The sequence below is a fragment of the Bison bison genome, unplaced genomic scaffold, assembly GCF_000754665.1.
Source record: "Bison bison bison isolate TAMUID 2011002044 unplaced genomic scaffold, Bison_UMD1.0 scf7180017864302, whole genome shotgun sequence".
NCBI lineage: Eukaryota > Metazoa > Chordata > Mammalia > Artiodactyla > Bovidae > Bison > Bison bison.
Window position 1 is genome coordinate 2,803,314 of NW_011494874.1, and position 13,794 is coordinate 2,817,107.

Genomic DNA, 13,794 nt, shown 5'->3' on the forward strand with positions numbered 1-13,794 from the left:
ATTTATGGCCCATGGCTTCTTCATTGAAATTTGAGGTGTCCTTGCCATATTCATAGTCTCCCTTGTCTCAACCCATGCTTCCAGGACTGGCAATTGTCTTCCACCTTTCACCTTTACATCTCCTCCTGTGTTTGGGAAGACCTACTCTATTTGTCCATTCTACTCAACACAAAGTTCCAGCATCAAAACAAGGCCCATGAGACCCTGATGCATTCTTGACCTCTGCTATAGTGTCACTCCCATCAGGATAATGGATGGACTTGATTCTATTTGCATAGGACCTCAGCGTTCCAATCACGCATTCATCATTCACAATTCATACGCCACCAGCAGTCATCATCGATCCAGTGTTGTCTCTTCTTCTCTTCACTGATTCCTACGTTCTTTAACCATTAATTCCACACATCTCTCCTGGATACACCCCCTTAAATGTGATCATTACTCACCCGGGTTTCTACAATCATAAGGTTCATGACCACGGACTACTGACGGTTTATTCAGCTCGAAGGTGTCAATTCTCATGAATAGAGTCCAGTCCATGAAAACCAAAGAAAAAGAGAGAGAAAAAAAAATTTAGGGTCACTGATTTTTCCACTCCAAATTTCATGTTCTGAATCATGAGGCATTAATACCTATTTCATAAGGCAAAGAGATTGCTTTCTAGAAATAAAACTATACTCAAATTTGAGAGGATACAAACAATACAAGTGACTCTTCCTGTGCTACATCTACAGGACGCTTTGCCAAGTAGTTGACCTCTTAGGTGCATTGTTGCTAAATGTGTATCCACAGAGGCAATTTTTATCATTATTTCTTGCTGGACCGCAAGTGTCCAGAGGAGACACTAACTGACCTTTTCTACTCAATCTAGTAGGTATATCCTTTCAAGGGACCTGTCTTTTGATAACAAGAAATCTAAATTCACTAAGCCAACCTAAGAGTATGACTTTATAGATTCCCAATATCTGTCCACATGAAGAGAGAAAAGTAGACTACAGGGGATGTGCTATCATGGCCCTCAGGCTTCCAGACACTCTGGGTTACTTGCCCACCCCTCGTCCTCTACCCAAGTTCATCGTTGGGTCCCTAAGGCCCAGCTGTAGGTCTTTCATTCATTCATTTGGATCATATAAATCATCATGTCATCAATACTGATGAAATAAAAGCAAGATGACCCCTAACAGCAAAAAGACCCTTGACTATCTCAAACTTCTCTCCAATCACTGCCACCATCGAGGAACCAATGAAAATCCATGAAGAGAAAGACCACATTTCATTTCTATTGGACCTCAGAGTTCCAGACACGTATTACTCGTCATTGAGGACTCAGACGCTGGCATGGATCGTCATCGATCCAGAAACCATGACTTTTTTTTTTTAAGTTTTTTTGATGCGGACCATTTTTAGAGTCTTTATTAAATTTGTTACAGTATTACTTTTCTTTTCATGTTTTGGTAGTTTGGTCATGAGGCATTTGGGATCTTAGCTCTCCAACCAGGTATCAAACCTGTACCCCTGCCTTGGAAGGTGAACTTAACTACTAACTAGGGGACCACCAGGGAAGTCCTTGATTGAACTTATTACAGTGAAAACACTTCAGCCAATTTCCCAAACCAGGATGGAAATCTTGGCCACTACGCCCCTGGGTCTCTGTCCCATAGCAACATGAAAGTGATAACTCTGATCACAATAAAGGCTTGAACTTTGATTCTGAAAAGTATTAAAGAGAGAATATGATAAAATACGGACACTTTCTCTTCATTGATTGACATATTTATTGATTGATTCTTTCATTGGTTCAATTATAAATAAGAATGAAAATGTAAGAGAAAAAAGACATTTCTTTTGCATTAGACCTCAGAGGTCTAGACTTGTATTTATCAGACACAACTCATAATCCACCAGTAGTCATCATCGATTCAATGTCATACCTCTTTTAATTCATTATTTCTATACTGTTTATTGCTCAATTCATAATTCAGTAATAATTTTTAAATGGTCTTATTGGAACCACCAAAAAGCTGAGAAATCTCATATATAGAACCACTTTCATGTCAATATTTCTTTAATTATTCTGTTTTCATTATATGAATTAATCATATAATGCTTCATATTAATCCCATATTTCACACTGGGCTATTTGGATTTCATTGATTGTATGTCACAGTTTGCAATAATAAAGTCAATACCTTTAAACAAAACATTGAAACTAAGACCAAAATTTCTCTACTACTCATACGGCCTCGACAGCCCTAACACATGAATAAACCAGAGATCTCAGGACTGTGGAAGAATGCTTGTACCAGTTTAAGAGTGCCCATTCTAAGGAGCACAGAGCAGGGACATGATAAAATGGAGACCTTATTGCCACTGATCCTTGTTTTCCACCTTTCATTTACTCATTTAGGCATTTATTAATTTTTCATAGTGTAGCATTTTTTTCTCTTAACAAAAGAAACACTTGAAACTGACCCAGAACAATAATGTTGACTCTTCCATATCAGTGTCCTTACGACCTTTACAGTAAGAAGGCAAAGTGCTTAGCTTAATGGGCATGAATGTTTTCAATTTTATTAATAATATTTCTTACCTCACCACATATGTTCCTAGTGGACAATGCTTCCCTTTCTTCTTTTTATGTGCTCTTTTACATTTTTAATGGTTTGCTTATTGATTATCATTAATACATCTAAATTTGTAAACTCCAAAATGAAATAAGGTGTTTGTGCTTTCCTAACATCCATCTCCGGGGTCATTTAAAATCAACGATTGACCAGATTTTGCTTTGTGAGGAATCAGGGTTACAGATATGCAGTATTTACCATAGACTCCCATGCTTCCCGTCATATGGTCCAGGAAGGGCTCTATTCCCTACTAACATCTACATTTATTAATTCATTATTATTTAAGTGAGCATAAGGTACACAAATAAATTATGAGTAAGACCCTTGAGTATCTTTGACATCCACCTAAACAATCATTTCCGCTGACGCTCAACTCTTTCATTAACTGATCTCAGGGCTTCATATATGGATTAATTGTCGTATTGCTTTGTATCAATGGTATTTGACATAAGATTTTTGGAATTTTTTTACGATATTTAATTTTTAATAATATCTTTTTAAAATACAGCTTAATCCAAGACAAGTACATTGACTAGTACTCACATTGTTCTCCACTGTCCTAACATACAGATGCAACCACAGGGCTCCAGACCGTGGAAGATGCTTAAGTCAGCTCAAGGGCATCCATTCTGCGGAGTACATGGCAGAGCAAATGATAAAAAAATGAGAACTAATCACTGATCCTTGCTTTTGCATTTCATTTTTAGTGATTTAGACAATCATTAATTTAGAATACTCTAAATTATTTCATTTTCTCTTAAGAAAATGAAACTTAAAACTTGTCCCTAACAAGAAAATGAGCAGTGACTATGACTATCGTCTATGTTATTCTTATCCCAAAACTTAACAGTCACACACTGTTTGTTTCTCTTTGGACTTCTTTTCAAATTTATTAACAGTATTTCTTGCATGACCACACAGTTTTTCAACTGGATAAGGATGTACTCATCCAGCTTTATTTACATATTTATAGATTATTTCATTTCTCCAATTATAACAGTAAAGTGAAAATGCATGAATGAACACAGAAAAAAATAAGATCCCTGTATATTCCTGATTTCTATCTATAGGATCTTTACAAGCAGAGATAACGTATTGGATTTCCTTCTCCCAGACCTCAGAGTTTCAGGCACACATTATTTATCATCTATGATTCAAACCACCAGTCATCATCATTGATCCAGGATTGGCACAATTTCTCTTTGTTTATTAACTCATTAATTCACATTAATCATATAGTAAATACTCTTAAGTAAATAATCAAACAAACACAAGAACTTTTACTGTTACTTACACTGGCCTCCATACTTCTAATGAATGTATAGAGGCAACCAAAGGGCTTGGGATCATGGAAGATGGTTAAATCATCTCAAGTATGTCCAGTCTGTGGAGTACAGAGCATACTAGTTTATAAAAAAAGATTAGGATCTTATCTACATTGATCCTTCCTTTCCACATCACTTACTCCATTTTTTATGTACCTATTAATTTTTCATTACACATACACATTTTTTCTATTAACAAAGAGAACAAACTCAACCTTGGAACTGATCTAGAATAGAACTGACTCTTACTTAGCCATGTCTACATGATCCTTAGCCAAAGAAGTAACATACTTGATCCATTTATTTCTCAATGGGCTTCAGTGTTTTCAAAATTTATTAGTAATATATTTTGCCTCACCTCATGGTTGAATAATGCTTCATTTTCTCCTTCCTCCTTCTCTAATGATTCTATCTATGATCCATTAATAGTAAACCTAAATCTATAAACCTAAGAACATGATGTTTGTGTATTTCTGACAGTTGTCTATAAAATCCTTTCCAAATTAAAGTTTGAACACGTTATTTTGGGTGTCGGATCTCACTTTTCATCATCTACAACTCATATGCCACCAGTCATCATGACTGTTATGTGGTTCATTTCTACTGTTTTGGTCTCGTTTTCTTCCTGGGTGTCTATATTTGTATTGATCAAATTATTAATTATTAAATTATTATTTTTTATAATAATGAAAAAATAATTCATTATGAAAAAGCCAAGAGTAAGAATCTACAGTTTGTCTATACAATCATTTCCCACATGGACCATACCTCTTCTGTTATTCAATCTCAATGTTGCTGCTGCTGCTGCTAAGTCGCTTCAGTCGTGTCTGACTTTGTGCGACCCCACAGACTGCAGCCTGCCCATGGGATTCTCCAGGCAAGAACACTGGAGTGGGTTGCCATTTCCTTCTCCAAATCTCAATGTTGCATGCTATCAATTAATCAACATGTTTCATAGGTATTTATTATTGATAATAGCTAACTTTTTAATTTAAGAATTTTTAATAATACCAAACACACCTTTAAATGAAGACTCGTACCAAGACAAGGTTTTTGATCATGACCTACCTTGGTCTCTTTCCTGACAGAGACATTATGATAATCTTCACCGTGGCAGAAGCTGAAGTCCACTCCAGTATCTGTTCTGAAGAGTACCAAGCATAGAAGGTGATAAAAAAAAGATTGAGACACTCTCACCATTAATCCATACTTTCTACCATTCATATACATCATAATTTAGGTATTTATTAATTTATAGTAATATTTATTATTTTTCTCTTAATCACATATTAACTTTATTCTCTTATTGATTATGTTACAAAAATATTTTTTAAATCTGTGACCATAAGTCGAAAAACAGATCCTTGCATATACATGAGAAATGTCTAAAGCAACATTTTCTAGCAGATTCTTTCACTGTTGGACCTCAGAGCTCCTGACACGTAGCATTCACTATACATGACTCATATGCGCCAGTCATCATCATTGGTCCAGATTTTACCCTTAGTCTTCATTTTTTGTTTAATACAATCATTCACAAATAATGACAAAATTAATTTGTGTAAATCACAAAGACCTAAGTGGTTTCTGGAAAATTCGTAACAGACTCAATGTTTAATATACCAATTAATCAATATCATGCTTCATACCAATACCACCTTCATTGTCAGGCTACGGTTGGCCTTCCATCATTACATTTCATATTTTTTTTTTTTGGCTGCATAGCATGTGGGATCATAGTTCCCTGAAAAGGGATTGAACCCACAGCCCTTGCAGCGGAAGCATGGAATTTCAACCACGGGACTGCCAGGGAAGTTCCAAGTCCTTATAGTGAATACCATTAGCTACCTCAATAAGAAATATAACTATTACTTACACTGGTTCCTACACATAGATGCAGCCATAAATTTTTTGATCACAGGAATCATGGTTGAAACTTGAACAGCATTGAGAACCCACCCTGAGGAGTGCAAAGCATAGCAGATGATAAAATAATTCAGGCCTTATGTCCACTGATCACTGCTTCCACATTTCATTTCCTTAGTCATTTAAATATATACTAATTGATGTTAATAATTCTGTCTCATGTCCTAAAAAAGAACAACTCTTAACTCACTACTGACACAGAGCATTAACAGGGACTATATATTATCTCTGCCTATGCATGAGATAGTTAGCTAAAGAGGTAATACCCTTGATCCAATTATTTTTTAAAAAATACGCATACTTTCAAATTAAATTAATAGTATTTGTTGTCTCGTCTTCCATAATTGAACAACACTTTACCCTCTTCCTCTTTACTCAAGTAATTGAATAGATTGGTTATTCATTTTTTTTGTAGTAATAATGCCATCAAAATTCACGAACCACTAAGGTCCAAGAACTTTGCCCAGGACTAAATTCTAGGACTAGCATTCCTCGCCTGCCTCAGGATCACATCCACCAGACAACAGACCAGATCTCTTTCTGTACAGGACAACTCAGTGCCAGATACAGGCCATCCATCAGCCCTGATTCATACCCTACTAGCTATCCTTTGCTGGTCCACGATTTGCCCTCTTTTTCCTCATTCATCTGCACACTTGTTGATTTTTAATTTTTAATTGACTAATATTAATTCAACAATTTACAAGAAGCAAGGAACCTCCAGAACAAGAGCCTCAAGTATCCTTAACATGTGTACATACAATAGTTTCCCTCAGCAATTCTCCGCCAAGGTTTGCACCTACTCATTAAGAACCATGGGTGAGATATGGATTCCACAATGGGCCACAGCCAACTTCTTAGATTATACTTAACGCATGTTTTTAACAAAACAGCGAGCATTCTTAAACAAGACACCCCCACCAGGATGAGAGCTTGGCCTGTTACTCACATTTGTCTCTTTGCTCCTAATACAGAATTCACTGCCATGGCAGAAGGGCTACATTAGTTCAGTTCATTCTGAGTATAAGCAATGCAGATAAGAAAATCTTGAGACATTCATCCCACGAATACCTGCTTTTCTCATGGCATTTTCTCATTTATGTATTTATTATTTTATAGTGATTTATTTCTTTTTTTCTAAAGTAAACAAACTACTTGAACTCAGACTCAGACTCAAACAAGAACAGACTAACATGTTCCCCTGCCTCTATCGTCGTTCTCCAAACTGTGACCTCCTGACCCATTTACTGCTTAATGAGGACCTCCTTAATGAGGATCTAAGTTATAGTAATCGTAATTCATGCCTCACCACATATTTTCATACCCAGATATGCTTCACCCTTTTCATTTTATACACTGACATATTTGTTTATTCTTCCATTTAATTATTTAAGATAATAAAATCAGAATTCATGCAGCACCAAAGACTGACAATACAACCCTTGAACATTACTGAAGTCTCTCCCTTTCCACAGATGTAAACATAATTTTTTTGTCATGGACCTCAGTAGTTTTTAGGTGTTTTGATCATAAAAAAATATTTCAAAATGCATTCCATTCCCATCATTGGTCCATGGTAGGCCTTTTTTTCATTATGTGAACGCATTGTGCGGGTCTGACTCTTTGTGACCGTATGGACTGTAGCCTGCCAGGCTCCTCTGCCCATGGGATTCTCCAGGCAAGAATACTGGAGTGGGCTGCCATGCCCTCTTCCAGGGGATCTTCCTTACCCAGGGATCGAACCCACATCTCCTGCGTCTCCTACATAGCAGAGAGACTCTTTACCGCTGAGCCAACGAGGAAGCCCATGAACCCAATATCAGAACTAAACTATTGACTAGTATTATACTTACATCTCCAGTGTGCTCTTCCTCATGATGAAAATAGCTTACACTGCTATCAACTAAGGAATCTTTAGGGAAAACCTAAAACAAAAATTTAGAGAGCTGTAAAAATGGATGACTGGGGCTCAAACTGTTTTCAAAATCATCCAAAGTGATCCAATTAATCATAATCAAATCAGTCATAAATTTTCACTTCTCATCATTTATACAGATCTGTGCTTGTTTTTGTTCCTCTATGTGGTCATGTACTCATTTCTTAAACATACTGGCAGCCTCGAGATCGTGGTCTTTTCAGTCCAGGTGCACCCATTTAGTGGTCTGTAAAGATAACGTTAAACAGATGAGGCATTTTCTCCACGTGCATGCATGCTCAGTTATACCCGACTCTTTGCCCCACTGAGAGTAGCCCGCCAGGCACCTCTGTCCATGGGATTTTCCAGGCAAGAACACTGGAGTGGTTGCCATTTCCTACTCCAGGGGATCTTCCCCACCCAGGGATTGAACTCACATCTCCTGTGTCTCCTGTCGGTGGATTCTTTACCGTCTGAGCTAACTGGAGAGCCCCCTTTCTCCATTAAATATTTAGATATTTATTAATTACTGTATTTGTTATCTCTTGAAAAACATGCAACCTGAAACTCAGCACTGATACACAGCAAGACCACTAACTATTATGATATATATTTGACTTTATCAATGATGCTCTAGAAACACTGCTTCCTGATAGGCAGCATTAGCAGAACTTGGGAACATATTAGGAAGGCAGATTAGTGGAACCCACACTAATTGTATTGAGTCAGAAATGCTGACTCTGGGACCAGCAATCTGTCATCTAATAAGCCCTTTGGGTGATTCTGATCAAATGTGAGAACACTGCTGTACATTAACTGAACCAGAGAGGTAATACCCTTGATCTACTGGTTTCTTAACATAATGCTGCACTTCAGAACTATATGAACAAAAATTTCTATCTATCCATCTACCTACTGATTCTTTAATTTATTCCCGTGGACTACTGTAACAAGTTCCCAGGATCCATCTAAACCCCAGAATTAGATTCTTGAAAATTACAGAAATCTAACTAAAGACCTACTCCCATGGATAATAATATCAAATCTCCTTTTGAAATGAACTTCAATGATGCAGAAACGAATTAATCACAAGACACATTCACATCATGGGTTCCTGCTTGACTCTTTCTCATTTAAATTCTACATTCTTTAAAGATGTAAAAACGAACCACCATGGACTCACTATCCCCTCCACATTCAAACCCTGCAAATGTCTTACATTTTCCCTCAGGTTGCTTCACTAAATTAATAGCTTAGATCTTTTCGACAAAGGAATGTTTATAAACTGTGGTGCAAACCTAATCTAGAATAATTAGTAGCTTTGAAAGAGAATGTAAAAGCCTCAAACTTTTAGAAAATTATATTGAATTCAATGAGTTCATAAAATTTGCCACACTGCATATCTTCAGCATATATCCATATTTGGTCTTCTCTGACTTTATTTGTTGGTAGCTATTTATTGGAGAAGGCAATGGCACCCCACTCCAGTACTTTTGCCTAGAAAATCCCATGGACGGAGGAGCCTGGTAGGCTGCAGTCCGTGGGGTTGCTAGTTGGACAAGACTGAGAGCGACTTCACTTTCATTTTTCACTTTTCACTTTCATGCATTGGAGAAGGAAATGGCAACCCACTCCAGTGTTCTTGCCTGGAGAATCCCAGGGACGGGAAGCCTGGTTGGCTGCCGTCTGTAGGGTTGCACAGAGTTGGACACGACTGAAGTGACACAGCAGCAGCAGCAGCTATTTATTAGTAATTTTAATTTTTATCTGTCCATTCTTTAATTCATGAATTTCACAAACTATTCATATTTTTAAGTAAAATGAAAAGTGTCATTAGTGTGGGTGCATGCCAAGTGGCTTCATCTGTGTCCAACTCTTTTCAGCTCATTGCAACCCTATGGATCATCCCCTGCCAGACAACTCTGTCCGTGGGATTCTCCTGGCAGGAGTACTGGAGTGCATTGCTGTGCCCTCCTCCAGGTGATCTTCCTGAGCAAAGGATCGACACAGTGTCTCTTATGTCTCCTGTATTGGCAGATGAGTTGGGCATTCCTCTTTATCTATTTACTTCTATTTTATTCTACCATCAGTCCATTAGTAATAATAAATCTTAATCGAGGATGTCAAAAAAAGAACATGATTCTTGATATATTTCTAACATCCATGTACCAGATCATTTCCAAAAGAGATTCAACGAATTATCTTTTGTGCTGGGAGTAACAGACACCCAGTATTCATTGTCTGTAATTCATTTGCCACCAGTTGACATCATGGGCCTATGTTTGAGTCTCTTTTCCTTCATTCATTTCTACTTCTGATCAACTAAATTCAATTAATTCATTGATAATGATATAATGAATACATGATTCCACAATCCCAGAAAAAGATATTTGAATATCCTAAATGTACTGTATAGAATCCTATCCCATGTAGACTTCATCTCTTTGATAAACGAACTTCAATTTTTGTTAATCAACATAATATTTCATTATCAATTAATTGATATAACGTTTCAAATGATTTTTGTATTTGGACATAGTCCACTTTCATTATGTTTATTATTTTTTAATATTACTGTGAAATCCTTACACAAATAAACAAAGACAAGAACTTTAACCTTGACTCACCTTTGTCGCCCTCCTGACAGAGGCAACATGATGATCTCAATCAGAGCAGAAGCTGAAATCAGCTTGTAGGATCCATTCTGGATAGTACCAAGCAGAGAAGATGAGAAAAAATGGAGACATTCTCTCCATGTATTCACTTTTTCCACCAAAGAGTCATTTATGTATTTACTGATTAATGGTAATATTTCTTTATTTTTCACTTAACATATGAAGCATCAGAGTTGTACCAGATTCAGAGTAGAAACTATTACTTATTGTCTGCATCATCCTTGGCTAAAGATACAATATACTTGATCCATCTACTATCGGCTTCAATTTATATTAGTATTCTTTTCACGACTGTACATTCTAAGAATGAACAATATTTCAGCCTCTTCATCTTTACTTAAACATTTATTTATTCTTTTAGAGTAAGATTTGGTAAAAATTCATGAACACAAAGACCAAGAACAATATCTTCGTATTGAAAATATTCCTGATATCTGTCAATAGAATCAGCAGAATCAATAGAGGGATTGGGCTCGATTCCTTCGTGCTGGACCTCAGAGTTTCAGACACATGAGTACTCATCGCATACGTGACTCATACTCCATTAGTCTTCATCATTGGTCCAAGTAAGGAACTCATTCTTCATTCTCATATATATTTGCTGATCAATTCATCAATTCACTAATAATAGTAAAATAAATATCTGTGAATCACAAGTACTCAAGGAAAAGATCCTTAATATCTCTAATATCTATCTCTACAGTCATTTGCCATATGGAATATATTCATTTCATTGATCATCTTCATTGATAACAACACCAGTTAAGCAACATAACATTTCATGTCACTTCCATATTCATCTATAAACCATGGCTACTCTTCTTTGAATACATATAATGCTATTTTTATTATCACAATGAATAAACACCCAAACCAAGAGAAGATTTTGACAACTACTTACATGACCCACATGTATTTATACACAGGAAAACCAGCAGAGGCCCTGATCACAGTCGAATGCTTAATAAATTCAGGTGCATCCATTCTGAGGAATACAAATCAGAGCAGATGATAACAAAATTGAAGGACACTACACTAATTTTAATTTTTACATAGTTGCTTTGGAATATAGTATATTGGGATCATATTTATTAATTTATTCTTAACAAACAAAACAAGGTCAAGCTTGACACAGACCAAGAATAAGAACAATTACTGTTATTTACTGTCTGCATCATTCTTAGCCACAGAGGTCAAGGACCTGAACTTAATGAACTTCAGTATTACCAATCAATATTAAGAGTTTTTATTGACTCACCACATATATTAAGAGCGAATATACTTCAACATCTTCAATGTAATTTATTTACACTTGTACATTGATTTTTTTATTTGGGCAATTTTTCATAGTAAGATAAAAAATTGATAAACTCAAGCCAAGAAAATCATTCTTTTGTTTTCCTAATATTTGTCTGTAATAGTATGCCAAATAGAAGCAACAGATTATATTTCGTTTTTATTGGACCTCGGGCTTCCCTTGTGGCTCAGCTGGTAAAGAATCTGCCTGTAATACTGAAGACCTGGTTTCAATCCCTGGGTTGGGAAGATCCCGTAGAGAAGGGAAAGGCTACCCACACCAGTATTCTGGCCTGGAGAATACCATGGACTGTACATTTCACGGGGTTGCAAAGAGTTGGACACAACTGAGTGACTTTCATTTTCACGGTTTTTGGACCTCAGAGTTTCAGGCACATAGTATTCACCATCCGTGACTCATACGCCATCAGTCATCATCACTGGTCCATGAATGGGCCTCTATTTCCTCATTCTTATCGGCATAAGTCTGTTGATTGATTCATTAATTGACCAATATTAATTATGTTTCACACTTTTATAATACAGTGAATACATGAGAAAAAAGTTCTCAAAGACATAAATTTTAATTACTGTGTTACTCACATCAGTCTGTAGAGCCCAAGACCACGGAAGATCCTTAAACCCACTGCTGTGTGTCCATTCTGAGGAGTACAGAGCAGAGAAGACAAAAAAAACTGAGACTTTCTCTGAATTGGTCTTTGTTTTCTTCATTTTGTTTCCTCAGTTATGAGAGTATTATTTTTCATAATTTATACTTATATATAAGCTTACATATAAAGATAATAATATGATCCTCAGAAACACGATTCTAACATCTTTCCATAAGATCGCTTCGAATAGAGGCAGCAGGCTTTGACTGGACCTCAGAGTTTCAGACACAAAGTGGTCATCGTCCATGACTCATACTCCACCAACGGTCATCACTGGTCCAGATCTGAGCCCGCTTCTTCATTCTCATTGACATTTTTCATGATTGGTGCTTTGAATTATATTTTAAAGAAACCCATTAAATACAAGAACTTGAACTTTTACTCACGTTCTTCTCTAGGCTCTCAATACACAAAGGAAATCATGGAAAACGCATGCATCCGCTTGAGTGCACTGATTCTGGGGGGCACAAGGAAAAACAAATAATGAAAAATCGAAATCTTTCTTTTCTCCCTCAGTCTTTGTTTTCATCATTTTTTCATTGACTCAGGTAACTATTAATCCTCTAAACATATGTACATATGATCTAGATATACATTTATCATATTACAAAGTTGACATTCTCTACTTGAGGCAGACCCAGGCTTATCAAACTGGGTCCTACTTATCAACGTCACCCTCGGCATGATCCTTAGAAAGGGGGTAACATCACTGGCCCATTTACTTCTCAACATGCATCAGTTTTCTCAGTTTATATTATTTCTCGCCTCACCACGTACATTCATGGGTGGACAAGGCATCAGTATCACCATTATTTTTTTGCATGTCATTTATTAGTTCTGTCACTGATTCATTTATGTTAATAATACAGAAATCCATGAATTCAAAATTATAAGAATATAATTATATATTCCTAACATCAATCCATAGGCTCACTGATGAGAAAGGAAACAGATTAGATTTTCTGTGTTGGACTGCAGACCTCCAGACATGTGGCGAGTGAGGGACTCCTGTGCCACTCTGACCTGAAGTCAGGCTTCTTTCTCTCATTCTCCTCTGCGTTTCTGTACACACTAATTCATCAATATACTAATTGAAATGAACTAAATATACATGAATCACAGAAACACAAGGACAAGAGCCTTCAGTATCATTCTTCTTTAGCATCACTGCCTAATTGAATACAGCTCTTCCGTTAGCCACTACTGTAAAAACAGATTAAACGTCATCCTGTTTCATACATTTCCAATTTAATTGCTGGACCGTAGTTGGTCTCTTTTCTTATACTTAATACATTTTAAATTATTACAGGGAAACCCTCAACACATCACCCAAGCCAAGCACAAGCTTTGATTAGTACTCAC

General features: G+C 36.5%; 1 long non-coding RNA gene across 1 annotated transcript in view; it reads right to left on the reverse strand.

Annotated features, from left to right (window-relative positions):
• LOC104996957 overlaps positions 1–13,794 on the reverse strand; it is a 31,057-nt gene that overhangs the window by 8,856 nt on the left and 8,407 nt on the right. Inside the window, exons 7-16 of the long non-coding RNA XR_826275.1 lie at positions 12,819–12,889; positions 12,365–12,423; positions 11,367–11,450; positions 10,418–10,494; positions 7,986–8,037; positions 7,729–7,800; positions 5,826–5,909; positions 5,018–5,093; positions 3,919–4,008; positions 447–3,253 (exon numbers count right to left, since the gene is read on the reverse strand). This is a non-coding gene — a long non-coding RNA (uncharacterized LOC104996957). The remainder of the gene's footprint in view (positions 1–446; positions 3,254–3,918; positions 4,009–5,017; positions 5,094–5,825; positions 5,910–7,728; positions 7,801–7,985; positions 8,038–10,417; positions 10,495–11,366; positions 11,451–12,364; positions 12,424–12,818; positions 12,890–13,794) is intronic.